This window comes from Macrobrachium nipponense, chromosome 17 (assembly GCF_015104395.2).
Source record: "Macrobrachium nipponense isolate FS-2020 chromosome 17, ASM1510439v2, whole genome shotgun sequence".
Lineage (NCBI taxonomy): Eukaryota > Metazoa > Arthropoda > Malacostraca > Decapoda > Palaemonidae > Macrobrachium > Macrobrachium nipponense.
In genome coordinates, this window is record NC_087210.1 from 52791308 (window position 1) to 52805914 (window position 14607).

Below are 14607 nucleotides of genomic sequence, written 5' to 3' on the forward strand. Positions count from 1 at the left end.
CAGTTTACCAGGGGAAATGGGCAGTCTACTGTGATCGGTGTCATTCACAGGGTTTCTCTCCACTCATAACTTCTGTTCAGCATATAGCATCTTCCTCAGGGATGAGAAAGGCCTTTCTATTTCTGCTATCAGGTGCGACAGAGCAGCGTTAGGTTTGGTTTTACGTCTCACAGGCACGGACATCTCTTCATCCAGGGAGATCTCCTTGATGTTCAGGGGTTTCAAACAGACCTGTTCTCCAAAGGAACTCGAGCCCCATTCAAGCCCTTACGTCGATCATCAGAGATCTGATGCTAAAGACAGTTTTCCTGTTGGCTTTGGCTTCTTCGAAGAGTTGGGAAGCTTCATGGCCTGAGTTATGATGTGAAACATACCAGGGGGTTGGGGGTCTGTGACCGAGTTTGTCTCAGAATTCGTGGCCAAGACACAGAATACCTCGATACATGACAACAGATTTGCCTCCCCCCCCCCCCCCTTTTTCCCCATCCCATCATTGAATGACTTTGTAGACGACAACCCACAAGAGCTCTTGCTGTCCTGTCAGAACTCTATGATGCTCTTAAAAGGACTTGCCATCTAAGACCTAGGTGTCTTAAACTTTTTGCTAGCACTGGTTGGTCCAGAAAAGAAGTTTCCAAGAACACAGTTTCATTCTGGATACGTGAGGCGATCTCTTGATGGTTCTGTTACTGAGTCTGTGCAGGCTAGAGCATGTGACGTCAGAGGTGTAAGTTCCTCTCTGGCATTTAAGAAAAACTTTGCTGTTCATAGAATTTTGATCGCTGGTTCCTAGTTGCATCAATTCACGCTCACTTATTTTACCTAAGTCACGCTCACTTATTTTACCTAAGTGACATTGCCCACAGGACTTTGGACATGTTTTCCTTGGGTCCTGTGGTGGCTGCCCAACAAGTTGTGAAATTCACCCAGTGCCCTTCACAGGGCAGTTGTTATCTTACCTACGATGATTGTGTAGAAAAGAGAATGAGTGAGTTGGCTGGTCTCTTTCTTTCCCTTTTTTCTTCCTACGGGCAGGTTGAGGAACACACATATCATATGCTGGACTGGTCTGATACAATATGGTTTGTTATATGAGCAGTCAGAATTTTCTTTGGTTTCCTGGATGCAATGAATCTGCTCATATATTACTGTATTTCAACCTAGACAGTTGAGTTGTTAGATATTAGCTTATCTATCTCCTTAAGAGCATCGAACCACCTCCTTTAGAACTCGTTCTTATAGAAAGGGTGGTCAGGTGGGTTAACTCCCAGCTGGTTTAGGATACTTGTACCTCACTCCAAATATATTGTTGAGACCGAAGGTTTGTTCTGCATATCAACAAGCAACAAATTTTTAACTAACTTGTATTTTTCATAGCTAACAAACCGTAGGTCTTAACGTTTTACCACCCACCTCTAGCCACCCCTCTCTTTTGTTATAACTCCTGGGTATGGTGCAGGAGTTGCCAGATTTCACAGATTTCTTGCTTTACAATGTTTGATTGTTTTAACCAGTTACCAGCTGGTGCTTAGAAAGTTATCTTCCTGTTAAGACCTGAGGTTTGTTAGCTATGAAAAATACAAACTGATTAAAAATTTGTCATATCTACAGGACAGTGGTAAGACCAGTGTTAATGCATGTATCAGAAACATGGGCTCTAGGAAGAAAAGAGGAAGTAAAGCTTGAGAGGAGAGAGATGAGAGTGCTGAGGTGGATTATGGGAATAAAGCTGCTTGAGAGACTGGAAAATGAAAAATAAGGCAGGCAGGCTTAATAAAGATTACATATGTAATGAGAGGTATGATTGAGATGGTATGGGTATGTGTTAAAGAAGCAGTGAAGAGGGCTCGGGAGGAACCCGTTAAGAGGAAGATCATTAAGAGGGAGCCAGAATTAGATGGTGAGATAAAGTGAAGGAAGATATGGAAGGAAGAGGTTTGGTGGAGGATGATGCCTTTCATAGAAACAAACCTACCAACCCTCCCGCATTTTGGAAATACCTCCAATATTCTGCATTGGCACTTTATTCTCCTGCATTTAAATCATGTCTCCAGCACTATTTGTTTAAGTTCGTAATTGTTACTAATATTTATTTTTCAGTCAATATAATAATTTCCTGGAATATTTTCATAAAACTATTCATTATAATTATGTTTCAAGAAATTTGCTGGAATCAGCAATCATACAAATCACTAATAAAAAAAACCTAAATCTTAGCCTAGGAATGTACCATGTGGACCCATATATTTGTAAAATGTTTATGAAGAACTTTAAAATAAATGAATTAACTACTACTAAGAAACCATAACATGAAAATAAAAACATTGCCAATGGTGGCCTAGAGAAAGGCTATTAAGTGCCAATAAATCTAGCATAGCATAGGTTTTGAAAACCTTGAAATCTATGGCTAAAACGATAAATAAGGCTTTAATATACTCTACAAAGAAAAGGTATACAGTTGAACCTCTTAAAGTTTGCATTCTATGGTCTGGGAACTCCCCTGGTTTGGCTTGATTCAGCCACCATTAGTTTGTTACTCGGTCGAACAATTGGTGCCATGTTTTTTCACAACTTCAAGACAGCAAAAATGATGCCATGTCGTTTTTGTTTTTGTGAGAATAATTCTTAGTAATGAAAAGAAAATTTGTGAACTCAAATATGTTTTTTATAACAACTTAAAAATTTTCCACTTGAGAAGTATCTACCAGGTCAATGAGACATTTGGCATGCACGAATACCTTACCCTTAGTGTGCTTGAAAGACTTACATATAATACAGTTTGATAATTTTTAATACAACTGTTATTTACATACCTATTCTATATGTCTCCCATGTGATCAGATGATACTAGAGATAAGAAGTGCATAAATCTTTATCAATGCTAGAAAATGCTTATATATCCCATTAGCGAATAGTTTCGTGTTCACTTTCCTCAATAGATGGCGTTGTGCTTCAAGTTTGACGGCACCATTCAAATGCCCCATGATCACCAAATTTCTTTTTTTTTTTTTTCATCATACTACCCTCTACATTAAAAGTAAATGACAAAGAAACTAATAGCCATAATCATGAAATATCACATTTTTTAAAAGTAAATTGTATTTTTCCTAACTAGACAAACCTACTAATAAGCACTCGTATCAGATCACATTTTTTAAAAGTAAATTGTATTTTTCCTAACTATACAAACCTACTAATAAGCACTCGTATCAGATCACATTTTTTAAAAGTAAATTGTTTTTTCCTAACTATACAAACCTACTAATAAGCACTCGTATCAGTAAGAGATTTTGCTATAGTGTATTACAACCAGTGCCATAATTTATAAGTGTCATGAATCACTAATTGTAAAGAATAAAGACACTTGTCTCTGTGCCAAGAGGCAAAAACTCGATTAGCCAGAAATAGGTATGAAGACAACAGTGAAAAAGCTCCACCTACTCTCGCCCTCCACCTCCACCCCACTCCTTCTCTCTGAAAGTTGCTTCAGTTTAAACATATTTTGTATGATTTTTTTTATACTTATCTATCAAATAATTTACATTGTTGTGGATATCTAATGATCCACTCGGTTGTTAGGTGTCAGTTGACTGGTTGTTACATGCCAATTGACAGATTCATTTATGCATTGATCCACTCATCTCTCTCTCTCTCTCTCTCACACTCTGTCTCTCTCTGAAAGTTACTTCAGTTAAAACATATATTGTATGATGTTTTCTATCTATCTATATATATATACAGTGGTACCTCGAGATACGAAAGGCTCAAATTACGAAAAACTCGAGATACAAAAGCTAACACGAAAAATTTAACGGCTCTACATACGAAAAGTTTTCAAGATACGAAAGGTTTCTGTAAAGTCCTATACTTCTGAACCAGAGAGAATGATAAAACAAAACTGCAAAACCATTCTGTTAAATTCATTTTACAGCAGACTAGCTTTGGTAAAAGGTTGTTACATTCCCAACTCCATACATACATACCGTATATACTCGCATATTATGCAACTTTTGAAACCTAATTTTGAAGCTAATTTTCAAGGGGTCGCATCATACACGTGGTATAAAATTAGCGTACCGTCTATGCTTTCCCAAATCGGCTGATCGCGATAGTTACTACCGGAGGAAAACAGTAGATCTTTTAAAAAGTTATGCTTTACTTGTACTTCACTATATCCATTACTATTGTATGCATTCTCATATTACTATTGTATCTTAAAATACAAAAGAGCAATCGTGCCCCATTTGCATTATTTTGGTTTATACAACATGTTTAACTGTTCTAGACTAACCATCTATAATTTCCAAATCAGTTGATTAAGGCACAACACCGAAGGATTTTTTACTTTTTGTTTTACTCAGTAAAAGAAACATTTGTTACTTGAACTATTATTTTCATTTTAGGATACGCAGGTAAGTGAAAATTTATTAAAGTAAAAAAAAAAATGCATAAAATTAATAAACTAAATTCCTCCAAAGTCGCTCTCCGTGTCCGTATCATCAAATACTGCTCTTAATTCTTTGCCATCAAGGCAGTCGTCATATTCGTCATCTTCCAGATCTTTGATCATTTCATCTTCATCTGCATCTTCGTATAGGACATCGTCAATTCATATGGAAGGTATAGTCTTGTCACCGTAGCGAGCTCCCTGGCATGGCTTTTAAAGATCTGCCCTTATGCTAATTTTACAAAAACAACAACTGCCCCTGTGTCTCTCTCTCTCTCTCTCTCTCTCTCTCTCTCTCTCTCTCTCTCTCTCTCTCTCTCTCTCTCTCTCTCAAATCTTACAGCTGTCCAAGCGAGAGCTTTTTTTATGGGACAACATAGGCCCTCATTTCGCATTTTCCATACCTATTTATTTTGTATACGATTACCCTTTCTCGGCTGTGAAGTTGATGTCTATCCATGGCTGTGAGGAATAACTTGTAAGTCGGTTTCAAAGTCACTCCACACTTCAGTCAGGCCAAAACTTTGCCATATCGCATTCAAGCAATATTCAGTCATTGTTTCCTATCTATTATTTTCTCAGAGAGAGAGAGAGAGAGAGAGAGAGAGAGATAGAGAGAGAGAGAGGAAGGAAGGAGGAGAGAGAGAGAGAGAGAGAGAGGAGAGACTGTCTGTATACGATTATTTTCTCACTCGTCAAACTTACTGTTATGCTTTATTTCATATTTCCTTGCTCACCAATTTATTCTATACCTACGATATTAAGAAATCAAGATATGTGTAGAAGGGAGAACTGCCTCCAGACTGTACAGTCAGTATGGATTTAAACGTACGTGGAACTGGTTGAAATATTCGCAACGGCACCAAAATGAGATGCCCTGCTGATAGAAAATCTGACTTCGTTTCTTGTTATAGCATAAAAAAACTTTATCAATCGTGAACCTACGTAATTTATTCAGAATTCTGCGCAACATAAAAAAGATAATATTTGATATCTGTAATGGGAGAAATGGTTTTATCTCTGTTGTTGTTATAAATTTGGCAGATATGCGATCAAACACGTGGGTGGACCAAAACAGCGCAGTCAGAGAGCTCCGCTCATTTTGTAAATACTATTGTTTGGCGTGCTAGGCTTACCCGATTCATTTGGGTGTGCGCTGCAGCTGCTGCTACTCAAATAATCGCATTTTTCTTACTAGTCCCAAGAGTTGACCATGGAAAATCCCAAGATTAACCAAAAATCCCAAGATAATAAAATAACTGGCATATGCCAAGCTTTGGAGTCCTAAATATTTACTCTTGTCTATCAAGAAAAGATACTGATAAATTGAATTGACGGTATCTTTCCTGAGAGAGAGAGAGAGAGAGAGAGAAGACGAGAGAGAGAGAGAGAGAGAGAAGAGAGAAGAGAGAGAGAGAGAGAGAGAGAGAGAGAGAGAGAGAGTATTCTTCATGTAATCAGTAAAATACACTAATAAAAACAAAAACTACGTACTGTATGCAAAGCACACACATCATCGTTAGCTTCCCGTGTGTTACGTGTAAACGTTCATTCTAAGAAATTCACAGTGTAGTATAACTAACACCTGATTGGCTGGTTGGTAGCCATGGAGATCTGTTATCCAATGACTGCCCTCTGCTTCTGTTCTATTTATAGACATATGCCGTGGATGACACTAGGTTTGAACGTTACCATGTTTGTGATTTTCTGACTGCTGACGGCAAAAATTACTCGATAATTTTCTTTATATAATTATTTCTTCGTGAAAACAATAATATAACATGATCATTTTAACTTTAATGTATAGTGGTATGAAAAATACCAGTGTGTCGTAGCGATGCGTCATCAATATAGTGGTATGAAAATACCACATGGTGTTGTAGCGATACGTAATCACAAAGTACAAATCCTTTTCCCGGACCATCCTCAAAATTTTACGACTTCAACTGCAAGATCGATATGGTGAAATATATTATATAGTCATACTTATTGTTGAAATTCACAAGTTGAACTGCAAAACATTATTAGATTTTGATTGTTATGTACATATATTTTTTGCGTTTTACGGAATGTTTGTTTTGAAAATAACAGCTATTAGTGAACATATGATATTCATTGTCCCACTATTTTATTATAGGTGATCTTAATTATCTCACATTCATGTAACAGTATTAAATTAACATTTATTTAAATAAACTGTAATTAATAAATAACAATAATGAAAAACATAAAGGAAAAAAATGTTTTTGCTGCAGTAGTGATGTTTGTTTGATTATGCATCTGACCTCACATTTCCGAAATTGAAAAATTCCAAAAACCGAAACATCGGAATGTGTGTGTACGTACTGCACATTTTTTTTAAACACGCACACAATGTCTACACATTTACTGATACCCGTTGGTGAAAGACTCAAATTACAGTATTTATTTCTGAGAGAGAGAGAGAGAGAGAGAGAGAGACTGATTTAGGACTCCAAGGCGTGTTATTTTTACAATTATTTTATTATCTTGGGATTCTTTTTTAATCTTGAGATCTTCTATTCAATTCTCGAGATTAGTAAGAAAATTACCGTAACTTCACTAGCAGTACCACACATCTGAACGACTCGGCCATTAGCACGCTAAACCACCAACCTTATGAACTGACCTCGGAAAAGGAACTCGCATAATACATGACAAAACCACTGTTCATTGGTGAAAAGTTTGGGGTCGCATGATATGCGAGATCACACGTTACTCGAGTATACGGTACTATATTTAAGTAGGTGTTGCACCTGACCTCTGGAACAATGTCCAAAGACCTTAACATGACAATTTGTCCAAAATTGCATTTTTCCTAAACTATACGACAAAAACCTGAGGGTCCCTTTTACAAATAGGGAAGGTACTAGCGGCAGCTGGATAGGTCGTAAGCTTTCGAACAAGGGTTCGGTAGTTAACTGCTTGTCCGACAGGCGCGCGCGCGACTGGGAGGTAAACAATCACTTTTGCTTTTGGCCCAACGCCAAAACTGCAGAGTGAGGGGTGGCATGAGGTGGGGCTATGTGTAAAAGGACCTCAGGTTTGTATAGTTAGGAAAAATGCAATTTTGGACAAATTGTCATTTGTTCCGACACGGCATACAAACCTTCGGTCCTTTTACAATAGGAAGACTCACTTCTTGGTGGGTGGAATCTGAGTCTTTTGTGAACAGACTGGTGTTCGCCCAACCTTGGAAGCCTCCCTGGTCGTAAGAGCGAGAGAGGGATCCAAGCCTCTGTCCGATTGATCGGGGTGTGCACCGCAGGATCAATGGTCAGACCTCTGGACCGAGTACTAAGAGAGAGGCAAGCGTATCTCTTCGTACCAGCAATGTAAGAACTTGTTCCTGTACAGGAGCAAATATAAAGTCATGGGTTTGACTCTTGTAGGCATCCACTTCCCCCCCCTTGTAGGAGGAAGTGGTGGATATTCTGCTCCTATCCCTAGTGAAAGGGATAGGATGGGGCTCTGTCATATAGCTCACCTGCATCTCGTCCTCATCCAGCGTAGTGACGACCGTGGCCCTCTGCCCACAGGTAGAGGAGGAGGAAAAAGACGGGAAGAGGGAGCCAGTCACTCACTCATTCACACATCCATCCACACAGTCACACCAGGACTCGATGCTGTTTCAGTCCAGCCCTGCGAGGGTCTGGGTTTGCTACACAACTTGTTGAGCAGCCACCACGGGTCCCAAGGAAAAGGTATCCAAGGACCTGTGGGCAATATCCCGAAGGTAGAAGGACGTAAAGGTAGTCTGGTTAGACCAGACCCCTACCTTCATGGACCTGCGCCACGGAGAAGTTCTTACGAAACGCCCAACAAACGAGGGGCCAATACTTCTGACTTCGTGAGCTCTCGGACGGGACGTACGGATGTCGTCACTACCATCAGCCTCATACGCCCTCCTGATTACCTCACGCAGCCAGAATGAAAGTGTGTTTCTTGGATACTTCTTTCTTGGTTACCCCGGTGCTAACGAAGAGGCGTCGACACTCAGGGCCTGAGGTGTCGAGTTTTCTTCAGATAGCGCCGTAGCGCCCTCACAGGACAAAGCAGCATTTCATCCGCATCATTATCGGTGAAGTCCATTAGGGAGGGAACTCGTGAATGACTCGAACCTGTCGTCAGGGATCGACGGTTTTCTGAGTCCTTCGCAACGAAGTTCGGGACGAAATCGAGCGTCACAGATCCCCATCCCCTGGAATGTCGTACATCATAGGAAAGACCATGAAGTTCCCTACTCTCTTCGCCGATGCCAGGGCCAGCAAGAAGAGGGTCTTGAGGGTCAGATCCCTGTCTGACGACTCTCGGAGTGGCTCGAAGGGTCTTCGAGTCAAACTCCTAAGGACGAGAGTCACACATCCCACGCAGGGGGCCTGAGTTCCCTGGGTGGGCAAGACCTTTCGAAGCTCCTCATGAGCAAGGAGATCTCGAACGAGTTCGAGATGTCCAATCCCCTCAGTTTCAGGACGAGCGCCAAGGCGGCTCTGTATCCTTTGATGTGGGGACTGAGAGGAGCTTCTCTCGGCGAAGAAAAACGAGGAAATCCGCTACCTGCTGAAGAGTGGCTCTGAGAGGAGATAGACCCCGTCTACGACACCAACCACAGTAAGACGGCCCACTTCCCCTGGTACACAGCTGCAGAGGACTGACGGACGTTTCCAGCCATCTCTGTTGCTGCGCTACGAGAAAAGCCTCTCGTTCGCAAGAGATGGTGGATAACAGCCAGCCGTGAGACGTAGGGACTGGACTGCTCGGTTGGTACCGCTCGACGTGTGGCTGGGCGAGAAGGTTGTGCCAAGGGGGAATCTCTCTCGGTTCTCCTGCGAGAAGAGCCAGCAGGTCCGGATACCAAATGGCCTGTGGCCATTTGGGAGCCACCAGGATCATCCTGAGATTCGGGGTGACCAGTGCTCGACTGATCACCTTGCGAATCAGGCTGAACGGGGGAAAGGTATAGACGAAGAGGTTGTCCCACGGGTGTTTGAAGAGCGTCCTCTGCAGCTGCCCATGGGTCCGGCACGGCCGAGAAGAACACCTGGAGCTTCCTGTTGTGCCGGCTGGCGAACAGATCCACGACTGGTCGCCCCCACAGGTCGAAGAGCCTTTCCGCCACGTCCTGGTGTAGAGACCATTCGGTCCCTATCACCTGATCCCGACGGCTGAGCGTGTCTGCTACTACATTCCTCTTCCCTGGAATGTAGCGTGCCGACAGCTCTATTGAGTGTGTCCTCGGCCCACTCGTGCACCTGCCGAGTCAACTGGTAAACAACGGGAGAGACATTAGGCCCCCCCCCTGTTTGTTTGACGTAGGCCACCACCGTGGTGTTGTCGCACATCAACACCACTGAGTGTCCCATCAAGCGGTCCTGGAACTCTTGGAGAGCGAGGAACGCTGCCTTGAGTTCCAGTACATTGATGTGAAGGTGCTTGTCGTTCTCGTCCCACACTCCTGAAGTCAGCAACTCCTCCAGGTGTGCGCCCCATCCCCGTGCGCCCCCATCCCTCGGTCGATGCGTCTGAGAACAGCTGCATGTCCGGGGGGGGAGTGCGCAGAGGCACTCCTCTTAAGAGGTTCCTGTCGTCCAGCCACCAGGCTAGGTCCTGCCTCACCTCCGGTGTCAGAGACACTGGAAAGCTTGGGGGATCCGTCGCCTGTGACCAACTCTCCTTTAGTCTCCACTGAAGAGACCGCAGGTGAAGACGCCCGTGAGGGACTAACTTCTCGAGTGACGACAGGTGTCCGACACGACTTGCCATCGCTAGGGCTAAAACCTGTTTTCCTGCCGAGACAGGAACTGGTTGGCTGCCTCCCTGAATCTGCTGATCCGCGAGTCTGCGGGGAAGACTCGCCCTGCTACCGTGTCGATCAGCATACCCAGGTACTTCATCCTCTGCTTGGGCTCGAGATCGGACTTTTCGAAGTTCACAACGATCCCCAGATCGCGACAGAACTCGAGCAGTCGATCCCTGTCCTGTAGCAACTGCGAGTCGGGAGCTCGCCAGGACTAACCAATCGTCGAGATACCTCATCAGACGTATCCCGTGCGAATGGGCCCAAGCAGACACCAGAGTGAACACTCGCGTGAACACCTGTGGGGCGGTTGAGAGACCGAAGCAAAGTGCCCTGAACTGGTACACCGTCCCGTCGAGATGAAGCGGAGGTACTTTCTGGAGGACTGCTGAATGGGTATTTGGAAATACGCATCCTTCAAGTCCACTGAAAGCATGAAATCGTTCTCCCTGATGGAGTCGAGCACTGAGCGTGGCGTCTCCATCGTGAACCGGGTCTGGCGAACAAACCGGTTCAGGGGAGAGAGATCTATCACCGGGCGCCAGCCTCCCGTAGACTTTTCCACCAGGAAGAGTCGACTGTAAAAGCCCGGTGACTGATCCGTGACGATTTCTACAGCTCTCTTGCTCAGCATGGTCTTGATCTCGTGTCACAATGCTACGTCCTTCGATGACCTGGAAGGTACGACTGCTGTTGGACCGGGTTGGAGGTGAGGAGTGGCCGAGATTCGAAGGGTAATAGATATCCCTCCCGAAGGACATCTATACAATCCAGGTCTCGGCGCCGTAGCGCTGCCAAGTTGCCCAATGGCTGGCCAGGCACCCCCCCCACTTCCGGCAGCAGGTGAGGGGGAACGCCGTCCCTAGCGTTTCTCCCCTTTCTTCGACTTCTTCCCAGAGCCCCTCACGGGAGGAGGAGGGCTGGTTACGGCTCCCCTTGGTAGAAGTCGAAGAAGACAGTCTTTCGGGGCTTCGACGCAGCTACCGTCTTAGCCACAGAGGAAGCGCTAGCCGAGCTCTTAGACTTGGCCGCAGTCCGAGGCTGCCCAGAAGCCTTCGGACTGCCTGGTGAACCAGACGGTCACTGTCGTCAGTGCGCCGTCTGTCCACCGCAGCGTCCACCATCTCTCCTGGGAAGAGAGACGTGGAACTCCGTAAAGGTCCGTTGCGAAGTCCCAACGCCGCTTCACGCCCGGCGCCGCCCTGGAAACCCGAGTAAGGACAAGCGTCCCTTCGTCGAGAACCAGGTTGGCCCACAGGGTTCACCGTCTGGTGGGCAAGGAAGGAGATGGCTCTTCCTCCAGACTTGCAAAGTCTCCTAAAGGCCGAGTCATCTTCGGGAGAAATTCCCCCGGAGTTGGCTGCGACCTTAGATACTGTGAGGGACCACAGATCTAGCCAGGAGACGGCCTGGAAAGCTGCCATGGCGGTAGATTCCAGGCCGAGTGCCTCTTGCTGCGAGAACCATAGGTTCTCGGACAGGAGCTGCTGCAGAGACACACCCGGAGTCAGCCTGGCTAACTCCGGGTTCACCTGTTTGGGCGGCATCGGGTCTTCAGATGGCACGTAAAAACGCCGCTGTCGCAGCAGAGGAGGTGGAAGCAGCTTGCTCGACCTGCCAGACTTGAGCGAACCGTCTTGTCCGGAGACAAGCGATTCAACCTGGTCCAGCACTGAGTCCGCAAGCTCAGAACGCGGCAAACCCACCGTCGGTCGGGTTCCCTCTTCGGGCCCCAGAACGACTCGAGCCGGGACGTGGGCTCGGAAGGTGGGAGCGGCGATCCTTCCGCGAGGGTCGTTGTGCTGACGAATCAGCGCAATAACCTCGGCAAAGTTCCTCTGGATCTCAGGAGTGACTGCGTCCTGCGGAGTCGGACCATCCAGTCCCTCAAACAGGAGCATCTCCCGAGACCCTCCTCCCTCAAGGGGAGGAACAGCGACAGACCCCTCTCGGTCTCCTCCAACCACTTGTGCGTATGACCTGGCTGGTTCGAGAACCGTGCCTGGTACGTACGACGACGTGGTGGGATCCTGAGGGGCGCACCCTCACGATCACTCCTCAATACCTCGCCCCTCCCGGTGTAACCCGAGGAGGTTGAAGGTTATGGGAGAGGCAGACCTGACGCTCCCTCCTCGCTCGCTGGCAGAACCAGTGGGGCTTGGAAGACTGCAGCGATCGCCAACCCGCGGTGGCGATCGAGCTGCAGACCTAGTCGAGCCGTCTCGCTGTGGAGAACGGCTGGACCGAGAACAGCGGTCCCCGGTCTCGTGTGTCAGAGGAGCTGGTGCTGGTCGCCGTACCCGATCGCTCTCTGTGAGAGTGACGGTCAGGCGACCGGCGAGCTCCACTGTCACGGTGAGACCGGTGCGTATCCTCACGGGTGCGTCAGTTCACTGGTACCAGCCGTGGCTGGTGCCGGCGAACGGGGGGACCTCTTCCCAGCCTCAGCCCGTGGCCGGTCATGGACCGTCACGTCCGCCCGGGTAGCCAGCTGCTCGCCGCGAGAGCGAGAGCTGGTCTGGTGAGAGTCGCGTGAGCGGCTGTCACCAGTCTTCCGCTCCGTGCCGTGAACCTGACGCTGAGCGGACTCAGAGGTCTGGTTCTTGGCTGCACGGCCGCTGTTAGGCGACCGTACACTCGTTACCTCTCGACGAACGAGAGGCCGAGACGGACCCTGCTGCCGTGCCGAACCAACTAACAGCAGGTGAGGAAGTGCCGGTGTTAGCCGGCACCTCCTCTGGGTCCCCGTAGTCTTCTTCCTTGCGGAAGAAGAGACGGGTCCTGCCCCCGAAGAAGCAGGGTGACCAGCGGAAGAACCCCCCGTCTCACCAGAGCGAGACGGGCCCTTAGAAGTTCCCGAAGGAGACTTCTTAGGGGGGGGGAGGCGACCTTCTTCTTCTTCGGCGGGGGAGCCTTAGAAGAAGAAGGGGAAGAGGCGGCAGACGACGACGACGACGAAGAAGACGATGAAGACGACGACGACACCTTCCTTCCTCCTCTTCTTCTTCTTCGTCAACCTCCTCAGGACCGACGTCAGATCTGTCATCCAGAGCGGAGCCGGGGCTGCTGTTGCCGAAGCAACAGGGCCCGGACGCACCTGTCCAAACAGATCAGCATCGGGAGCAGCGGCGCCAGGAACAGGAACAACGTCAGCAGGTGCAGGCATCACAGGAACGGCAGTAGAGACGGCAGGAGCAGGTACAGGAACGGCAGCAGTGGTCGTCACGTCACGTCCCGTGAACGGCGGCTGGGCAGGTACGGCAGGTACGGCAGGCTGTGCAGGCGGTCCAGATGGACGGACCAGCGGCACAGCCATCCTTGGTACTGGTGGGAGGTCCAGGGGCGAGCTCTTCGGGCACACGAAGTCCGGTCGCGGCAGCACGGCAAACCCATGGTGGCGGCATCACACTCCCCCGAGGTACGGCGACTGGCCCCTGCACCGATATAGTAGGTGTTACAGAGACCGCGTGCGGGGTGTACACCAGGTGAGGAGGTGAAGCGTAGCCAGGTGTTGTAAGGGTCGTGGTGGTGGTCGTAATCCGTCGCATGGGTGACCGCCACGGATCCAGCGAGATGGTAGAGCAGCCCCTGGACACTCGGCACGCCCTGCAGCCCCAACGATGCCCACACCTGTCGGCCGAGGGTCGTCCTTCGCGGCAACCGCACCTGAGGAAGCAAAAGTCGGGTGATTAGGAGGATCCTCTACGCTCGCGCGAAGACGAACGGATAGAGGACCCAGAGTACAACTCGACGTCAGGGTATCTAGCGCCCTCCTCCACACTCGACAAGTCAGGTGAGGAGAAGGACCTAGAAACCCCCCCCGAAGGGGAAGGCGCCAAACGTGGAAGCTGAGCGGGTTGGCAGGAAAGAAGACGAAGTGTCCGTAACCAAAGGAGTCGCGGGAGAGCTTTCGACGACTCCTTTGCAGGCCTTCGCTTCTTCCTGCCCTCATACAAAGTCCACTGCGCCTCCGACCAATTATTACAAACTTCACATGGCTCGGCTCGGGTGCATTAAGCTCGCGCCCCCGACACCGGGGGGGGGGGGGAGGGGGGGGGGGGGGAGCGCACAAAATATGAGGGTCAATCTCCGGGAATGAGCGGAACTTTCCGCATTTACGCCCTCGGTACCCGGCATAGTCTCCGTGGGGTAGCGAGGCGAGGAGATTCCATCATTGACCAATAGATCACAATTAATTAGAAAGAGAGAAATGATTGTACTTACAATGATTCTTTCATACACAAACACAACCATATACTCAGGAAAGCAAACGACGAGAAGCGGGCAGAGAGCGTCGAACACAAACGTCCACTCGCTGTGAGGCCGAAAGCAAAAGTGATTGTTT

The 14607-nt window shown here is 47.5% G+C and overlaps 1 protein-coding gene across 2 annotated transcripts in view; it reads right to left on the reverse strand.

Annotated features, from left to right (window-relative positions):
* The window catches only part of LOC135196225 (ATPase inhibitor mai-2, mitochondrial-like), a 50148-nt gene that overhangs the window by 24554 nt on the left and 10987 nt on the right, over window positions 1-14607 (reverse strand). The window lies entirely within an intron of this gene.